Raw genomic sequence first — 19,827 nt, 5'->3', positions numbered from 1 at the left:
TAATCGAATCAACTTGAACCGAATCGAAAAAAATCAAATCGAATTGAATCGAATCCAAAATAATCGAACTGAATATAAAATAATAGACTCGAATCCAATCGAATTGAATCGAAAATATTCAAATCGAATAGAATTGAAATTAATCTAGTCGAGTCGAATCAAATTGAATCGAAAATAATAAATTGAATAAAAAATAATCGAACCGAATCTAATTGAAACAATAGAATTGAATCGAATCGAATCGAAAAGAATCAAATTGAAAAGAATAGAAAATAATGGAATCAAATAGAATAGAATAGAATAGAAAATAATCGAAGCGAAAATAATCGAATCGAATCGAAAATTATCAAATTGAATCGAAAATGATGGAATCGAATAGAAAAGAATCAAATCGAATCGAAAATAATCAAATCGAATACAATCAAAACGAATCAAAAATTCAAATCAAATCAAATCGAATTGAATCGATCGAATCGAAAATAATCGACTGAATTGAAAATAATCGAATCGAATCAAATTGCATCAACAATAATCGAATCGCATCGAACCGAATTGAAACGAAAATAATCGAATCGAATCGAATTGAAAATAATCGAATCGAATCAAATCTAATCGATAATATTTGAATCGAATTGAATCGAAAATAATTGAATCGAATCAAATTGAATTGAAAATAATCTAATAAAATCGAATTGAATTGAAAATAATTGACTCGAATCTAATCGAATTGAATCAAAAATAATCAAATCTAATGGAATCGAATCGAATCGAAAAGCATCAAAATGAATTGAATAGAAAATAATGGAATTGAATGGAATGGAATCGAGTAAAATCGAAGATAATTGAATCGAAAATAATCAAATCTAATCGAAGAGACTCAATCGATTCGAAAATAATCCAATGGAATCAAAAATAATGGAATCGAAAAGAATCAAATCGAATTGAATAGAAAATAATGGAATTGAATCGAACGGAATAGAATAGAATCGAAAATAATTGAACGAAAATAATGGAATCGAATACAAAAACTCAATCGATTCGAAAATAATTGAATCGAATCGAAAATAATCATATCGAAAAGAAACGAATCGAATCAAAAAGAATCGAATAAAATCGAAAATAATCGAATAAAATCCAATTGAATCGAATAGAATCCAATCGAATCGAATCAGAAACAATAGATGCGCATCAAATCGAATCGAAAATAAACAAATTGTATTGAATCGAAAATAATCGAATCTAATCGAAAATAATCGAATTGAATAGAAAATAATTGAATCGAAAAGAATTGAATCGGGATCCCTGGGTGGCGCAGCGGTTTGGCGCCTGCCTTTGGCCCAGGGCGTGATCCTGGAGACCCGGGATCGAATCCCACGTCGGGCTCCCGGTGCATGGAGCCTGCTTCTCCCTCTGCCTGTGTCTCTGCCTCTCTCTCTCTCTCTCTATGTGACTATCATAAATACATAAAAAAATAAAATAAAATAAAAAAAGTAAAGAATTGAATCGATTCAAATCGAAAATAAACGAATCGAATCAAAAAGCATCGAATCGAATCTAAAATAATCGAATCGAATCGAAAATAATCGAATCGACTCGAATCGAATCGAAAATAATCAAATCGAATCAAAAATAATCGAACCGAATTGAAAATAATCGACTCGAATCGAATCGAATTGAATCGAAAATAATGAAAACGAATCGAACCGAATTGAATCGAAAATAATCAAATCGAATCGAAACGAAAATAATCTAATCGAGTTGAATCAAATCGAATTAAAAATAAATCAAATCGAATAAAAAATAATCAAATCAAATCGAATCGAATGGAAACGAAAATAATCAAATCGAATCGAATTGAAAATAATCGAATCGAATAGAAAATAATGGAATCGAAAGAAGCGAATTGCTTTGAATGGAAAATAATCAAATCGAATTGAATTGAACCGAAAATAACCAAATCGAATTGAATCGAAAATAATCGATTCGAATTGAATTGAATCGAAAATAATTGAAACGAATCGAATCGAAAATAATCGAATTGAATCAAATCAAATCTAATTGATAATAATCGAATCGAATCGAAAATAATTGAATCAGGGATCCCTGGGTGGCGCAGCGGTTTAGCGCCTGCCTTTGGCCTGGGGCGCGATCTTGGAGACCTGGGATCGAATCCCACGTCAGGCTCCCGGTGCATGGAGCCTGCTTCTCCCTCTGCCTATGTCTCTGCCTCTCTCTCTCTCTCTGTGACTATCATAAATAAATAAAAATTAAAAAAAGAAAATAATTGAATCGAATCAAAGTGAAACGAAAATAATCGATCGAATCAAATCGAATTTAAAATAATCGATTCAAATCGAATCAAATTGAATAGAAAATAATCAAATTGAATGGAATCGAATCGAATCGAAAAGAATCTAATCTAATTGAATAGAAAATAATGGAATGGAATCGAAAATAATCGAATAGAAAATAATCGAATCGAATCGAAAAGACTCAATCGATTCGAAAATAATCGAATCGAATCGAAAATAATCGGATCAAAAAAAAAAAAAAAAAAAAAAAAAAAAAGAAAATAATCGGATCGAAAAGAATCGAATCGATTGAATAGAAAATAATGGAATTGAATCGAATGGAATAGAATAGAATTGAAAATAATTGAATCGAAAATAATGGAATCGAATCGAAAAGACTCAATCGATTTGAAAATAATCGAATCGAAAATAATCAAACTGAAAATAATTGAATCGAAAAGAATCAAATCGATTCGAATAAAAAATAATCGAATCGAATCGAATAAAAAGTAATCGAATCGAATCAAATCCAAAATTATCGGATCAAATCGAAAATAATCAAAACGAATCGAAAATAAGTGAATCAATTCGAACCGAAAATAATCAAATATAATTGAAAAGAATCAAATCGAAACCAAAATAATCGAAACGAATCAAATCTAATCGAAAATAATTGAATCGAACCAAATTGAATTCAATCGAATTGAAAATAATCAAATCGAATCAAATAAAAAATAATCGATTCGCAGCATATCGAATCGAAAATAATAGAATGGAATTGCATCGAAAAGAATCGAATCGAATCAAAAAGAATCGAATTGAATAGAAAAGAATCGATTCGAATAGAAAATAATCGATTCGAATCGAATCGAACATAATCGAATTGATCAAATCCAAAATTATCGATCGAATCGAAAATAATCGAATCGAATAGAAAATAATAGAATCGAAATGAAGCGAATCGACCCAAATCGAAAATAATCGAATCGATTCAAAAAGAATCAAACCGAATCGAAAATAATCGAATCGAATCTAATAGAAAATAATCAAATCGAATCGAATCAAAAATAATTGAAACGTATCAAATCAAATCTATTCGAAAATAATCAAATCGAATTGAATCAAAAATAATTGAATCGAATCAAATTGAAACGAAAATAAACGAATCGAATCAAATCGAATCGACAATAATCAAATCGAATGGAATTGAAGTGAATCGAAAATAATCGAATCGAATGGAATCGAATCGAATCGAAAAGAAACGAAACGGATTGAATAGAAAATAAAGGAATCGAATCGAATGGAATAGAATAGAATCGAAAATAATTGAATCGAGAATAATCAAATAGAATCGAGAAGCCTCAATCGATTCGAAAATAATCGAATTGAATCGATAATAATCAAATCGAAAAGAATCAAATCGATTCAAATTGAAAATAATCAAATCAAATCGAAAAGAATTGAATCTAATCGAAAAGAATCGAATCGAATCGAAAATAATCGAATTGAATCCAATCGAATCGAATCAAATCGAAAATAATCGAATTGACTCGAATCGAATAAAAAATATTCGAATCAAATCGAATTGAAACGAAAATAATCTAATCGAATCGAATCCAATCGAAAATAATTGAATGGAATCCAATCGAATTGAATCGAAAAAAATCGAATCGAATGGAATCGAATCGAATCGAAAGGAATCGAATTAAATTGAATAGAATATAATGGAATAGAATAGGATAGAATAGAATCGAAAATAATCGAATCGAAAATAATCGAATTGAATCGAAAAGACTCAATCGAATTGAAAATAATCGAATCGAAAAGAATCGAATCAATTTAAATTGATAATCGAATCTAATCGAAAAGAATCTAATGGAAAAGAATCGAATCGAATAAAAAATAATCGAATCGACTCGAATCGAACTGAAAATTACGACTCAAATCGAAAATAATCGAATTGAAAGGAATCAAATCAAAAATAACCGAATCGAATCGAATCGAATTGAATAAATACTAATCGAATCGAATCGAACTAAAAATAATTGAATCGAATCGAATTGAAACGAATCGAATTGAAAAAAATTGAATCGGAATCCCTGGGTGGCGCAGTGGTTTGGCACCTGCCTTTGGCCCAGGGCGTGTTCCTGGATATCTGGGATCAAGTCCCACGTCAGGCTCCCGGTGCATGTGTCTCTGCCTCTCTCTCTCTCACTGTGTGCCTATCATAAATAAATAAAAGTTAAAAAAATAAAAAAATCGCATCGAATCAAATATAATCAATTCACATCGAATTGAATCGAAAATAATAGAATGGAATGGAATCGAAAATAATCTAATTGAATCAAAAATAATCGAATCGAATAGAAAATAATTGAATCGAAAAGAATGGAATCGATTCGAAAAGAATCGAATCTAATCGAAAAGAATCGAATCGAATCCGTTCGAATCAAATCGAATCGAAAAGAGTCGAATCGAGAATAAACGAATCGAATCAATTAATCAAATCGAATCGAAAATAATCGAATAGAATCGAATAGAATCAAATAAAAAATAATTGAAATGAATTGAATTGAAAATAATCGAATCGAATCAAATAGAATCGAAAATAATCGAATCGAAACGAATCGAATGGAAAATAATAAAATCTAATCGAATTGAAATGAAAATAATCGAATTGAATCAAATCGAATCGAAAGAATCGAATCGAATCGAATAAAAAATAATCGAATTGAATCGAATAAAAAATAATCGAATCTAATCGAAAAGAATCGAATAGAATCAAATCGAATCAAAAATAACTGAATCGAATCGAATCGAATTGAATAAATAATAATCAAATCAAATCGAAAATAATTGAATCGAATCGAATAGAATCGAAAGGAATCTAATTGAAAATCGAATCGAATCGAATATAATCGAATGCGAATCGAAAGTAATAGAAACAAATGGAAACGAAAATAATTGAATTGAATAAAAAATAATCGAATCAATTTGAAAATAATCGATGCGAAAATAATCAAATCGAAACGAAAAGAATCAAATCGAATCCATTCGAATCGAATCCAATCGAAAAGAATCGAATCCAATCGAAAAGAATCGAATCGAAAATAATCGAATCGAATCACAACGAATCGAATCGGGAATAAACAAATCGAATCAATTATTCAAATCGAATCGAATCGAAAATAATCGAATAGAATCGAATTTAATCAAATAAAAAATAATTCAAATGAATAAAAACGAATTGAAATAATCGAATCAAATCAAATTCAATCGAAAATAATCGAATCGAATCGAATGGAAAATAATCGAATCGAATCGAATTGAAATGAAAATAATCGAATCGAATCATATCGAATCGAAAAGAATCGCATCGAATCGAATAAAAAATAATTGAATCAAAAAAATCGAATCGAATCGAATCGAAAACAATTTAATAGAATCGAATCGAATAAAAAAATCGGTCGAAAAAAAATCGGTCGAATTGAATCGAATCAAAAATAACCAAATCGAATCGAAATGAATAAATAATAATCGATTCGAAACGAATTGAATCGAAAATAATTCAATCGAATCGAATCAAAACAAATCGAATTTAAAATAATCGAATCAAATCGAATCGAATATAATTGATTCTCATCGAATCGAATTGAAAATAATAGAATCAAATGGAATCGAAAATAATCGAATTGAATCGAAAATAATCGAATGGAATAGAAAATAATCTATTCGAAAAGAATCAAATCGATTCGAAAAGAATCGAATCGAATCGAAAAGAATCGAATCGAATCGAATCGAATCGAAAATAATCGAATCAACTTGAGAAGACTCGATCGAATCGAAAATAATCGAATCGAATAAAAAATAATCGAATCAAAAATAATCGAATCGATTTGAATCGAAAAGAATCGAATCGAATCGAAAATAATTGAATCGACTCGAATCGAATCGAAAATAATCGAATCGACTTGAATCGAATCGAAAATAATAAAATCACATCGAATAAAATAAAAAATAATCGAATCGAATCAAAACGAATATATAATAATCGAATCGAATCAAAAATAATTCAATCGAATCGAATCGAAATGTATCGAATAGAAAATAATCGAATCGAATCGAATAGAAAATAATTGATTAGCATCAAATCGAATTGAAAATAATACAATCAAATTGAATCGAAAGAATCAAATCGAATCGAAGAGAATCAAAGAGAATCGAAAAGAATCGAATCTAATCCATTCGAATCGAATAGAAAATAAATCGAATCAAATCGAATCGAATTGAAAATAATCAATCAAATCGAAAATAATGGAATCTAATGAATCGAATCGAATCGAAAATAAATGAATTGAATCAAAAATAATCGAATCTAATTGAAAATAATTGAAATGAATCAAATCGAATTGAAAATAATTGAATCGAATTGAATGGAAAATAATCGAATCTAATCGAATCGAATTGAACTGAAAATAATCGAATTGAATGGAATCAAAGCGAATCGAAAAGAATCGAATCGAATTGAATAGAAAATAATGGAATGGAATCGAATAGAATAGAATTGAATCGAAAATAATCGAAATGAAAATAATCAAATCGAATCAAAAATAATCGAATCGAATCGAAAATAATTGAATCGAAAAGAATTGAATCGATTCGAATTGAATATAATCTAATGGAATCGAAAAGAATCAAATCGAATAGAAAATAATCGAATCAAATCGAAAATAATCGAATCAAAAATAATCAAATTGAATCAAATCATATCGAAAAGAATCGCATAGAATCGAATTGAAAAGAATCGAAAAGAATCGAATCGAATAGATTAGAATCGAAAAGAAACGAATCAAAAACTATCGAATCGAAATGAAAAAAATCGAATCGAATCGAATCAAAAAATCGAATTGTATCGAATCGATTTGAAAAGAATAGAATAGAATCGAAAAAGATCGAATCAAATCTAATCGAATCGAAAGGAATCAAATCGATTTGAAAAGAATCTAATGAAACCAAATCGAAAAATTGAAACAAATCAAAGAATAATCGAATCGGAAAAAATCAAATCGAATCGAATAGAATCGAATCAAATCAAATCGAAAAGAATCGAATAGAATCGAAAAGAAACGAATTGAAAACTAATCGAAATGAAAATCGAATCGAATTGAATTGAAAAGAATCAAATTGATTCGAAAATAATCTAATCAAATGAAATCGAAAAGAATCGAAGCAAATCAAGTAAAGAATCGAATCAGAAAAAATCGAATCGAATCAAATGGAAAATAATCAAATCGAAAAGAATTGAATTGAATAGATTTGAATTGAATCGAATCGAATGAAAAGAATCGATTCGAATCGAAAAAATCGAATCGAATCGACACGAATCGAATCGAAAATAATCAAATAGATTCGAATCGAATCGAATCAAATAAAAAATAATCGAATCGAATCGAATCGACACGAACCGAATCGAAAATAATCGAATTGAAACGAATAGAATCGAAAATAATTGAATCGAAAATAATCAAATCAAATCGAATTGAAATTAATCGAATCGAAATTAATCAAATCGAATCGAAACGACTAGAAATGAATCGAATTGAATCGAAAAAATTTGAATCAAATAGAATCGAATCGAAAATAATCGAATTGAATGGAAACGAATTGAATCAAATCGCAAGGAATTGAAAAAAATGGAATCGAATCGATTCGAAAAGAAAGAAATGCGAATCAAAAAACTCAAATCGAAAAGAATTGAATCGAATCGAAAAAAATCGAATCGAATCGGACCGAATCAAAAGAATCGAATCGAATGGAAATGAAGAGAATCAAATCGAATCGAATCGAAAAGAATCGGATCGAATCGAATTGTATTGAAAAGAAAGGAATTCAAATCGAAAAGACTCAAATAGAAAGATTCGAATTGAATCGAATTGAAAAGAATCGAATCGAATAGAATCGAAAAGAAACGAATCGAAAAATATCGAATCGAAATGAAAAAAATTGAAACGATTCAAAACGAAAAAAATCGAATCAAATCGAATGAAGTACAATCAAATTGAATCCAATCGAAAAGAATTGAAACAAATCAAAGAAGAATCGAATCGTATTGAAAAAAATTGAATCAAATCGAATCGAATCGAAAATATTTGAATCGAATCAAATGGAATTGAAAAGAATCAAATCGAAATAGAATCAAAAAGAATAAAAAAGTATCGAATCGAATCAAATCGAAAAGAAACGAATCGACAACTATCAAATCGAAAAGGAAAAAATCGAATCGAATCAAATCGGAAAAATTGAACTGAATCCAATAGAATCTAAAAGGATAGAATTGAAACGAAAAAGATCGAATCGAATTGAATAGAAAATAATCGAATCGAATTGAATCGAGTCGAATCGAAAAGAATCGACTTGAATATAATCGATTCAAAAAGAATTGAATCGAATAGAATCGAAAAGAAACGAATCCAAAACTATCGAATCGAAATGAAAGAAATCGAATCGAGTCGGAAAAATAGAATCGAATCCAATAGAATCGAACAGGATAGAATCAAAAGGAAAAAGATCGAATCGAATCGAAAAGAATCGAATCGATTCGAAGAGAATCGAATCAAATCGAATCGAAAAGAATCGAAACAAATCAAATAAAGAAGAATCGAATCGAAAAAAATAGAATTGAATCGAAAAGAATTAAATCGAATTGAAAAGAATCGAATCGAATTGAATCGAAAAGAATCAAATTGAAAATAATCGAATCGAATCAAATCGAAAATAATCGAATCGAAAAGAATTGAATCGAATAGATTCGAATTGAATCGAATCGAATGAAAAGAATCGAATCAAATCGAAAATAATCGATTTGAATCAAATCGAATCGAAAATACTTGAATCGAATTGAATCAAAACGAATCGAATCGAATCGAAAATAATCGAATCAAAATCGAATCGAAAAGAATCGAATCGAAATTGAATCGAAAATATCGAATCAAAAAGAATCGAAAAGATCAAATTGAATAGAATCGAAAAGAAACGAAGCGAAAACTATCAAATCGAAACGAAAAAAATCGAATCGAATCAAATCGAAAAAATCGAGTCGAATTGAAAAGAATACAATCGAATCGAAAAAGATCGAAACAAATTGAATCGAAAAGAATCAAATCGAAATTGAATCGAAAATATCAAATCAAATCGAGTCGAAAAGAATCTAATTGAATAGAATCGAATAGAAACGAAGCAAAAACTATCGAATCGAAACGAAAAAAATCGGATCGAATCAAATCGAAAAAATCAAGTCGAATTGAAAAGAATACAATCAAATCGAAAAGAATCGAAACAAATCAAATAAAGAAGAATCGAATCGAAAAAAATCTAATCTAATCGAAAAAACTCGAATCGAATTGATACGAAAAGAATCGAATCAAAAAGAATCGAATCAAATCGAATCGAATCGAATTGAAAAGAATCGAATCAAAAAGAATCGACACGAATATAATCGATTCGAAAAGAATAGAATCGAATCAAAAAGAATCGTATCGAATCAAATTAGGTCGAAAAGAATCGAATTGAATCGAATCTGATCGAAAAGAATGGAATCGAATCAAATCAAATTAATAAATCAAATTGAACTGAATTGAAAAGGATCGAATTGAATCAAAAAGAATTGATTCGAAAAGAAACGAATAGAATCGATAGAATCGAATTGAATTGAATCGAATCAAATCGAATCGAACAAAATCAAATCGAATCGAATCGAAAATATTCGAAACGAATCGAATTGAAAAAATTGAATCAAATTGAATTGTATCAAAAAAGAATCGAATCGAATCGAAAATATTCAAATTGAATGCAATTGAAACGAAAAGAATCAAATCGCTTCAAATCGAAAAGAATTTAATCGAATCGAAAAAAATCGATTTGAATTGAATCGATTTGAATCAAAAAGAATCGAATCGAATCAAATAGAAAACAATCAAGTCGAATCGAATCAATCAAAAAGAATCGAATCGAAAACAATGGAATCGAATTGAATTGAATCGAAAAGAATCGAATCGAATAAAAAAATCGAATCGAATTGAATTGAATCAAAAGAATTGAATCGAATTGAAAAGAAATGAATCTAAAAAAAGAATCGAATTGATTGAATTAATCGAAAAGAATCGAATCGAATTAAAAAAATCGAATTTAATCGAATAGAAAAGAATCGAATCGAATCGAAAAGAAATGAATCGAATCAAAAAGAATCGAATCGATCTAATCAAAAAGAATCAAATCGAATCAAATCAAAAAGTATCGAATGTAATTGATATACATCGAATCGAATCGAATCAAAATCATCGAATCTAAATGAATCGAAAAGAATAAAATAGAATCGAAAAGCATCGAATAAATTTGAATCAAAAAGAATCGAATCGAATCCAAAAAAATCAAATCGAATCGAAAAAAATCAAATCGAATCGAATCATAACAGATCACATATAATCGAATCAAAAAGATCGAATCAATCGAATCGAAGAGAATTGAATCAAATTGAATCGAATCGAAAAAGTCGAATCGAAATGAACCGAAAGAATCGAATCAAATTTAATCGAATCGAACAGATTTGAAATGAATCGAATCGAAAATATTCGAATCGAATGAAATCAAATCGAAAAGAATCGAATCGATTTGAAAAAATCAAATTGAATCGAATCAGATCGAAGGAATCGAATTGAATCTAATCTGATCGAAAAGAATCGAATCGAATCAAAAAATCAAATCGAACCGAATTGAAAAGGATTGAATCGAATAGAAAAGAATTGTATCGAAAAGAAACAAATCGAATCGATAGAATCGAATTGAATCAAATCGAATTGAAAAGAATGGTATCGAATCAAATCGAAAAGAATTGAATCAAATCAAATCGAACAGAATCGAATCAAATAGAATAAAAATATTCGAATTGAATCGAATCGAATAAAAAAATTGAATTGAATTGAATCGTATCAAAAAGAATCAAATCAAATCGAAAATATTCGAATCGAATGGAATCGAAATGAAAAGAATCGAATCGCTTTAAATCGTAAAGAATTGAATTGAATCGAAAAGAATCAAATCGAATCGATTTGAATCAAAAAGAATCGAATCGAATTAAATCGAAAAGAATCGACTCGATTCGATTCGAATCAAAAAGAATCGAATCAAATCGAAAACAATCAAGTTGAATCGAATCATAAAGAATCGAATCGAATTGTAACAGATCACATCGAAGCGAATCAAAAAAATTGAATCGAAAAGAATCGAATCAAATTGAATCAAATTGAAAAATTCGAATGGAATTCAACCGAAAGAATCAAATCGAATTTAATTGAATTGAACAAAATTGAAATGAATCGATTCGAATCCAAAATATTCGATTCGAATGAAATCGAATCAAAAAGAATCGAATTGAATCGAAAAGATTTAAATAGAATCAAGAAGAATCAAATCGAATCAAAAAGATTTAAATCGAATCGAGGGATCCCTGGGTGGCGCAGCCGTTTGGCGCCTGCCTTTGACCCAGGGCGTGATCCTGGAGAGCCGGGATCGAATCCCACATCAGGCTCCCGGTGCATGGAGCCTGCTTCTCCCTCTGCCTATGTCTCTGCCTCTCTCTCTCTCTCTGTGACTATCATAAATAAGTTAAAATAAAAAAATAAAAATAAATCGAATTGAGAAGAATTGAATCGAATCAAAAAGAATTGAATCAAATAGTATCGAATCGAAAAGAATCGAGTCGAAAAGAAACGAATCGAATAAAAAACAATCGAATCAAATCGAAAAGAATCAAATCAAATTGAATCGAATTGAAAAATTCCAATCAAATCGATTAGAAAGAATCGAAAAGTATCGATTTGAATAAAAAAGAATCGAATTGAACTGAAAAGAATCGAATCGAATCGAATCAAAAAGAGTAAGACTCGTATTTAATTGAATGGAATTGACTCGAAAAGGATCGAATTGAATAGAAAATATTCGAATTGAAAAGAATCAAATCGCTTCGAATTGAAAAGAATCGAATAGAATCGAATCGAAAAGAAACTAAACGTTGAATTGAAAAGAATTGAATCCAATCGAGAAGAATCGAATAAAAAATAATCCAATTGAATCGAAAAGAATCGAATAGAATTGAATCGAATGGAATCGAAAATTCTCGAATCAAATCGAATCGAAAAGAATTGAAATGAATCGAATAGAATTGAAAAGAATCGAATCGAATCGAAAAGAATCAAATCGAATTGAAAAGAATCGAATTGAATCGAAAACAATCGAGTCGAATCGAATCGATTCGAATGAAAAAAATCGAATCGAATTGAATCGAATGGAAAAGAATTGAATTGAATAAAAAATTGAATCGAATAGAAAAGAATTGAATCGAATCAAGGAGAATCGAATCACATCGAATCCAAAAGAATCGAATTGAATTGAATACAACCGAATCGAAAATAATCGAATCGAATTAAATCTAATCGGAAAAATTGAATCAAATGGAACTGAATGGAATCGAAAAGAATCGAATCGAATCGATATGAAAAGAATCGAATAGAATCAAATCGAAAAGAATCGAATCAAAAAGAATTGAATCGAAACGAAAAAATCTAATAAAATCGAAAAGACTCGAATCGAATCCAATCGGAAAAAAACGAATCGAATCGAATCGAAAAGAATTGAATCGAATCGAAATGAATCGAAAAGAATCGAATCGAAAAGAATCGCAAAGAATCAAAACAAATTGAAAATAATCGAGTCCAATAGAAAACATTGAATCGAAACGAATGGAACCGAAAATAATAGAATCAAATTGAATCGAAAAGAATCGAATCGAAAAGAAATTAATCGAATCAAAAGAATCGAAATGAATCAAAAAGAACCAAATCGAATCAAAAAGAACCGAAACGAATCAAATCAAAAAGAATCAAATAGAAAAGAATAGAATAGAAAAGAATCGAGTCGAAAAGAATCGAGTCGAATCAAGTCAAATTGAATGGAAAAGATTCAAATCGATTCGAATTGAATCTAAAGCATTGAATTGAAACGAATTGAATTGAAAGAATCGAATTGAATCGAATAGAAAAGAATCAAAACATATCGAATTGAATAGAAAATATTCAAATCGAATCGAATCGAAAAGAATCAAATCGAATCGAAGAGAATCGAAACAAATCGAAAAGAAAGGAATTGAATTGAATCGAATCAAAAAGAATCAAATGGAATTGAATAGAAAGAATCGAATCAAATTGAATCGAATCGAATCAAATCAAATCAAATAAAAAAGAATCCAATTGAATCAAAAATATTTGAATCAAATCGAATCGAATCAAAAAGAATCGAATCGAATTGAATCGAAAAGAATCGAATCGAAAAAATAAGAATCGAATCGAATCGAATTGAAAAGTATTGAATCAAATCGAAAAGAATTGAAACTAATTGAAAAGAATGGAATCTAATTGAATCGACAAGAATCGAATGGAATCAAATAGAAAGAATCGGATCGAACTGAATCATACCAAATCGAATCGAAAGAATTGAATCAAATTCTTTGATTCTTTGATTCTTTCGATTCGATTCTTTTTGATTCAATTTGATCAATTGTATTATTTTCGTTTCTATTTGATTTGATTTGATTTGATTATTTTCGATTCGATTCGATTATTTTTGATTCGAATTGATCTCTTTTCAATTCCATTATTTTCGATTCAATTTGATTATTTTCGATTCAATTCGATTGTATTATTTTTGATTCGATCTGATTCTATTCGATTATTTTCAATTAGATTAGATTCGATTTGATGCGATTCCATTATTTTTAATTTGATTCTATTCTATTCGATTCGATTATTTTTGATTCGATTGGATTTGATTCGATTATATTCGGTTCAATTCGATTCGATTATTTTCGATTCGATTCGATTTTTTCGATTCGATTCGATTCATTTCGATTCTATTCTATTCGATTCCATTCGATTTGATTTTTTTCGATTGGATTCAATTCTTTCGATTCTATTCTTTAGGTTAGACTCAATTTGATTTGATTCTGTTCGATTCAATTCGATTCTTTTTGATTCGATTCGATTTTTTCGATTCGATTTGATTCTTTTTGATTCGGTTTCTTTCGATTCTTTTCGAATCGATTCGATTCTCTTTGATTTGATTTGATTCGATTCTTTTCCATTCGATTCGATTCTTTTTGATTCGATTTCTTTCGATTCTTTTCAATTCGATTCGATTTGATTTGATTCGATTCTTTTCGATTCGATTCTTTTCGATTCAATTCGATCATTTTCGATTCGATTCGATTCGATTATTTTAGATTCTATTCGATTCATTTCGATTCAATTCTATTTGATTCCTTTCGATTCAATTCGATTCTTTTCTATTTTCTTCGATTAGATTCATTTCGATTCGATTGCATTCGATTTTTTTTCGATTCGACTAGATTCTACTCGTTTTGATTCTTTTGATTCGATTCATTTCTATTCAATTATTTTCGATTCAATTCGATTCGATTCTTTTCGATTTGACTCTTCAATTCGATTAATTTGGATTCAATTCTTTTTGATTCGATTTGATTCGATTCAATTCGATACTTTTTGATTTGATTCTTTTCGATTCGATTCTTTTCGATTTGAGTCGATTCTTTTCGATACGATTCGATTCGATTCGATTCTTTTCTATTCGATTTGATTCTTTTCAATTCGATTCGATTCATGTGGGAATGAGAGTCACCAGGTCCAGGTGAGACCCAGGTGGGGACCACAGTCACCAGGTCCAGATTGAGGCCTAGGTGGGGGGCCCAGAGTCATCAGGGCCAGGTGAGCCCAAAGTGTGGAGCAAAGTTATCAGGTCCAGGTGAGTCCCAGGTGGGAACCAGTCACCTCGTCCAGGTGAGGCCCACAAGTGTAGTGCCTCCAAGCTCAATCCCTCGATTTCCTAGTAGTTCCTGTCTTAGACTGGTGCTACATACTAAGTTCCATACTAGCTAATAGAACCCTGCATCCAACGGCAACTTACATTCGAGAGTTGGGCTCACACGCAGTCCTTCACAGTTCCACACTGCCTGCAGAATGTCTTTCCAACGTCTTCACCAGAGACGCTTGTCAGAAGCTTGTGAGACGCAAGTGGAATAATGCAGGCCTGGAAGGTGTCTCCAGGTGGAGTAGAGTGGTATTCTTGGAACCTCCTGAGTTAGAATACTGCTGCGTTCTCAGGGCCAGAAGAATGCAGCTAGTTGAAAGCTGGCTTCTAGACATGCTTCCTTGTGAGAGTTGAGGTGAGGGCGAGACCCTCCCGCAACCTGACTGCCTGTAGACATAGGTCCTAACATCCTTATGTTAGGTGCTGGAAGAGGTTGTGAAAAGCATGTAGACGTTTCAGGCTTGTAGTCTCGTGTAACTGAGTTCAATACAGTGATTTCCAACAGCCTTGTTCAATTGAAGTGTAGCTAGGTTCTAACTCCCATAAAAGAGTGGCTAGCAGACATCTGCCTGCAAAGCATACACGCTTCTCAGAGTTGAGCTTATGGCCTGTACCTCCCACAATCTGACGGCCTGTACGGATCGCTTCCACAGCATTCCGTTCTATGCGGGACAGTAGCCAAGTGAGAACCAAGAGTCTGCATTGTCAATTTCATGACTACCGGACACCTGCCTCCAAGTGATGCACACTCTTTTGGATGAGCTTATGGCTTGTTCCTCCCACATGCTGACCGCCTGTACCTTTCACTTCAAAAGGACGTCGTTCGATACGGGACACAAGTTTTGTGAGAGGCAAGTGTCTCCCAGCCCAATCCAACGACTTCTGAGTAATTCCTCCCTCAGAAGGGAGCTATACTAACTTCCAAACCTGAGTACCTAGTTGAAAGCTGTCCCTCTGGGGAACTTCCTTCTGAAAGATGAGCTGACACGCCGTCCTTCGCAGTTCCACACTGCCTGCAGATGCAGTTACGAACATCCTCACTAGACATGTTTGTCAGAAGCTCATGGGACGCAAGGGGCAAGCTGCAGGCTCCAACGGTTGTGTCTCCAGGTGCAGTAGAGCTTTATTCATGGAACGACCTGACTTCCAATGCTGTAAAGTTTGGGTTAGGTTACGGGTTAGGGTTAGGGTTAGGGTTAGGGTCCTGTTTAAGCTTAGGGTTAGGGTTAGGGTTAGGGTTAGGGTTCAGGTTAGGTTAGGGGTAGGCTACGGGTTAGGGTTAGGGTTAGGTTATGGGTTAGGTTACGGGTTAGGTTACGGATTAGGGTATGGGTTAGTGTTAGGGTTAGGGTACGGGTTAGAGTTAGGGTTAGGTTTAGGGTATGGCTTAGGGTTCGGTTTAGGTTTATGGTTAGGGTTGGGGTACTGGTTAGGGTTAAAGTTAGGGTACTGTTTAGGGTTAGGGTTAGAGTTAGGGTTAGGTTACGGGTTAGGGTTAGGGATAGGGTAAGGGTTAAGGTTAGGATTAGGTTAGGTTTAGGGTTAGGATTAGGGATTGGGTTTCGTTAGGTTTAGGGTTGGGTAAGGTTAGGGTTAGGGTACAGGTTAGAGTTTGGGTTAGGGTATGGGTGAGGGATAGGGTAAGCGTTAGGGTACAGGTTAGGATTAGGGTATGGTTTAAGGTTAGGTTTAGGGTTAGGTTTAGGGTTAGGGTATGGGATAGGGTTAAGTTTAGGGTACTGTTCAGCGTTAGGGTTAGGGTTAAGTTCCAGGTTAGGGTTACGGTTAGGGTTAGAGTATGGATTAGGGTTAGAGTTAGAGTTCGGGTTATATTTAGGGTTAGGGTTAGGCTACCGGTTAGGGTTAGTGTTAGGGTTATGATTAGGGTTCTGTTTAGGCTTAGGTTTAGGGTACAGATTAGGATTAGGGTACAGGTTAGGGTTAGGGTTAGGGTACGGTTTAGAGATTGGTATGGATTATGGTATGAGTTAAGGTATGGGTTAGGGTACTGGTAACGGTTAGGGTTTGGGTTAGGGTTAGGTTTAGGGTTAGAGTTAGGGTACAGGATAGGGTTAGGTTTAGGGTTAGTGTTAGGGTTTGGGTTAGGGTACAGGTTAGGGTTAGGGTACTGTTTAGGGTTAGGGTTAGGTTTAGGTTACGGATTAGGGTTAGAGTTAGGGTAGGTTACGGTTAGGGTTAGTGTTAGGGTTAGGTTTCGGTTAGGGTTAGGGGTAGGGGTAGGGTTAGGTTTTAGGGTTAAGGTTAGGGTTAGGGTACTGTTTAGGGTTAGGTATAGTGTTAGGTTTAGTTTACGGCTTAGGGTTAAGGTTAGGGTTAGGTTATGGGTTAGGGTTAGGGTTCGGGTTAGGGTATGGGATACGTTTAGGGTTAGGGTTAGGGAATTGTTTAGGGTTGGGGTTAGGCTTAGGGTACGGGTTCAGGTTAGGGTTAGGGGTGGGGTATGGGTTTGTTTATGGGTTAGGGTACGGGTACGGTTACGGGTTAGTGTACGGGTTAGTGTTAGGGTTCGTGTTAGGGAACGGGATAGGATTAGGGTTTGGGTACGGGTTAGGGTACAGGTTAGGGTACAGGTTAGGTTACGGTTTAGGGTTAGGGTACAGGTTAGAGTTAGGGTTCAGGTTAGGGTTGGGGTTAGGGTTAGGTTTAGGGTAGGGTTAGGTTTAGGGTTATGGTACGGGTTATTGTACGCATTAGGGTTATGGTTAGGGTACGGCTTAGGGTTAGGTTTAGGGTTACGGTTAGGGTTAAGGTACACGTTAGGGTTAGGGTTAGGGTACTGTTTAGGATTAGGTTTAGTTTACGGGATAGGGTTAGGGTTAGGGTTAGTTTATGTGTTAGGGATAGGGTTTGGGTGAGGTTTAGGGTTAGTTTAGGGTTAGGGTTAGGTTTAGAGATAGGGTTAGGGTTATGATTAGTGTTAGGGTTAGTTTAGGGGTAGTTTTAGTGTGAGGGTACGGGTTATGATTAGGGTTAGGGTAGGGTACGGGTTAGGGTTAGGAGTTGGGGTTAGTGTTTGGGTTAGGGTTAGGGTTAGGGTTATGATTAAGGGTTAGGGTTAAGAGTTAGGGTTCGGGTTAGGGGTTAGGGGTTCGGTTAGGGGTTAGGGGTTAGGGTTAGGGTTTAGGGGTTAAGGTTAGGGTTAGGGTTACAGTTAGGGTTAGGAGTTAGGGTTAGGTTTTGGGTTAGGGTTAGGGTTAGGGTTAGGGTACGGCTTAGGGTTGGTTTAGGTTTAGGGTTAGGGTTAAGGTACATGTTAGGTTTAGGGTTAGTGTGCTGTTTAGGGTTAGGATTCGGGTTAGGTTTAGTTTATGGGTTAGGGTTATTCTTAGGGTTAGGGTTAGTTTACGTGTTAGGGATACGAATAGGGTGAGGGTTAGGGTTAGGTTAGGGTTAGGGGTAATGTTAAGTTTATAGATAGGGTTAGGGTTGTGATTAGAGTAGGGTTAGGTTTAGGGGTAGTTTTAGTGTACGGTTTATGGTTAGGGTTAGGGTAGGGTACAGTATAGGGTTAGGGTATGGGTTAGGGTTAGTTTTAGGTTTAGGATTAGGTACGGGTTAGGGTTAGTGTTAGGGTACTATTTAGGGTTAGTGTACGGGTTAGCGTTAGGGTTGGGGTTAGCGTAAGGGTTAGGGCACGGGTTAGGATTAGGTTACGTGTTAGGGTTAGGGTAGAGGATAGGGTTAGGATACGGGTTAGGGTTAGTGTACGGGTTAGGGTTGGGGTTAGGCTATGGTTTAGGGTTAGGGTACGGGTTAGGGTTAGGGTATGGCTTACGGTTAGGGTTCGGTTAGGGTTAGGGTAAGGGTTAGGGTTAGGTTTAGGATTAAGTGTTGAGGTTAAGGGTTACGGATAGCGTTAGGGGTCAGGGTTAGGGGTTAGGGTTAGGGTACAGGTTAGTGTTAGGGTGCGGGTAAGATTAGGGTTAAGGTACGGGTTAGGGTTAGTGTACGGATTAGGGTTAGTGTTAGGGTTAGGGTTAGGGTTAGGTTTAGGGTATGGGTTAGGGTTAGGGTACGGGTTAGGGTTAGGGTACGGGTTAGGGTTAGGGTACGGGTTAGGGTTAGGGTTAGGTTACAGGTTAGTGTATGGGTTAGGTTTCGGGTTAGGTTTCGTGTTAGGTTTAGGTTAAGGTTAGGGTTAGTGTTAGGGTTAGGTTTAGGGTTAGGGTTAGTGTTAGGGTTAGGGGTTAGGGTTAGGTTTAGATTTAGGGTTAGGGTTAGGGTACGGGTTACGGTTAGAGTACAGGTTACGGTTAGGGTTAGGGAACGGGTTAGGGTTAGGGTTAGGGTACTGGTTAGTGTACTGTTTAGGGTACTGGTTAGGGTTAGGGTACGGGTTAGGGTTAGGGTATGGTTTAGGATTATGGTTTGTGTAAGGGTTCGGGTAGGGTTACTGTCTGGGATAGGGTTAGGGTATGGGTTAGGGTTAGGGTTAGTGTTAGGGTTAGGTTTAGGGTACGGGTTAGAGTTAGGGTATAGGTTAGGATTAGGTTTAGGTTACGGGTGAGTGTTAGGGTTAGGGTACGGGTTAGTGTATGGGTTAGGTTTCATGTTAGGTTTAGGGTTAGGTTTAGAGTTAGGG

The sequence above is a fragment of the Canis aureus genome, chromosome 30 (assembly GCF_053574225.1).
Source record: "Canis aureus isolate CA01 chromosome 30, VMU_Caureus_v.1.0, whole genome shotgun sequence".
In the NCBI taxonomy this organism is placed as follows: domain Eukaryota; kingdom Metazoa; phylum Chordata; class Mammalia; order Carnivora; family Canidae; genus Canis; species Canis aureus.
Note: the sequence above shows the minus strand (reverse complement) of the source record.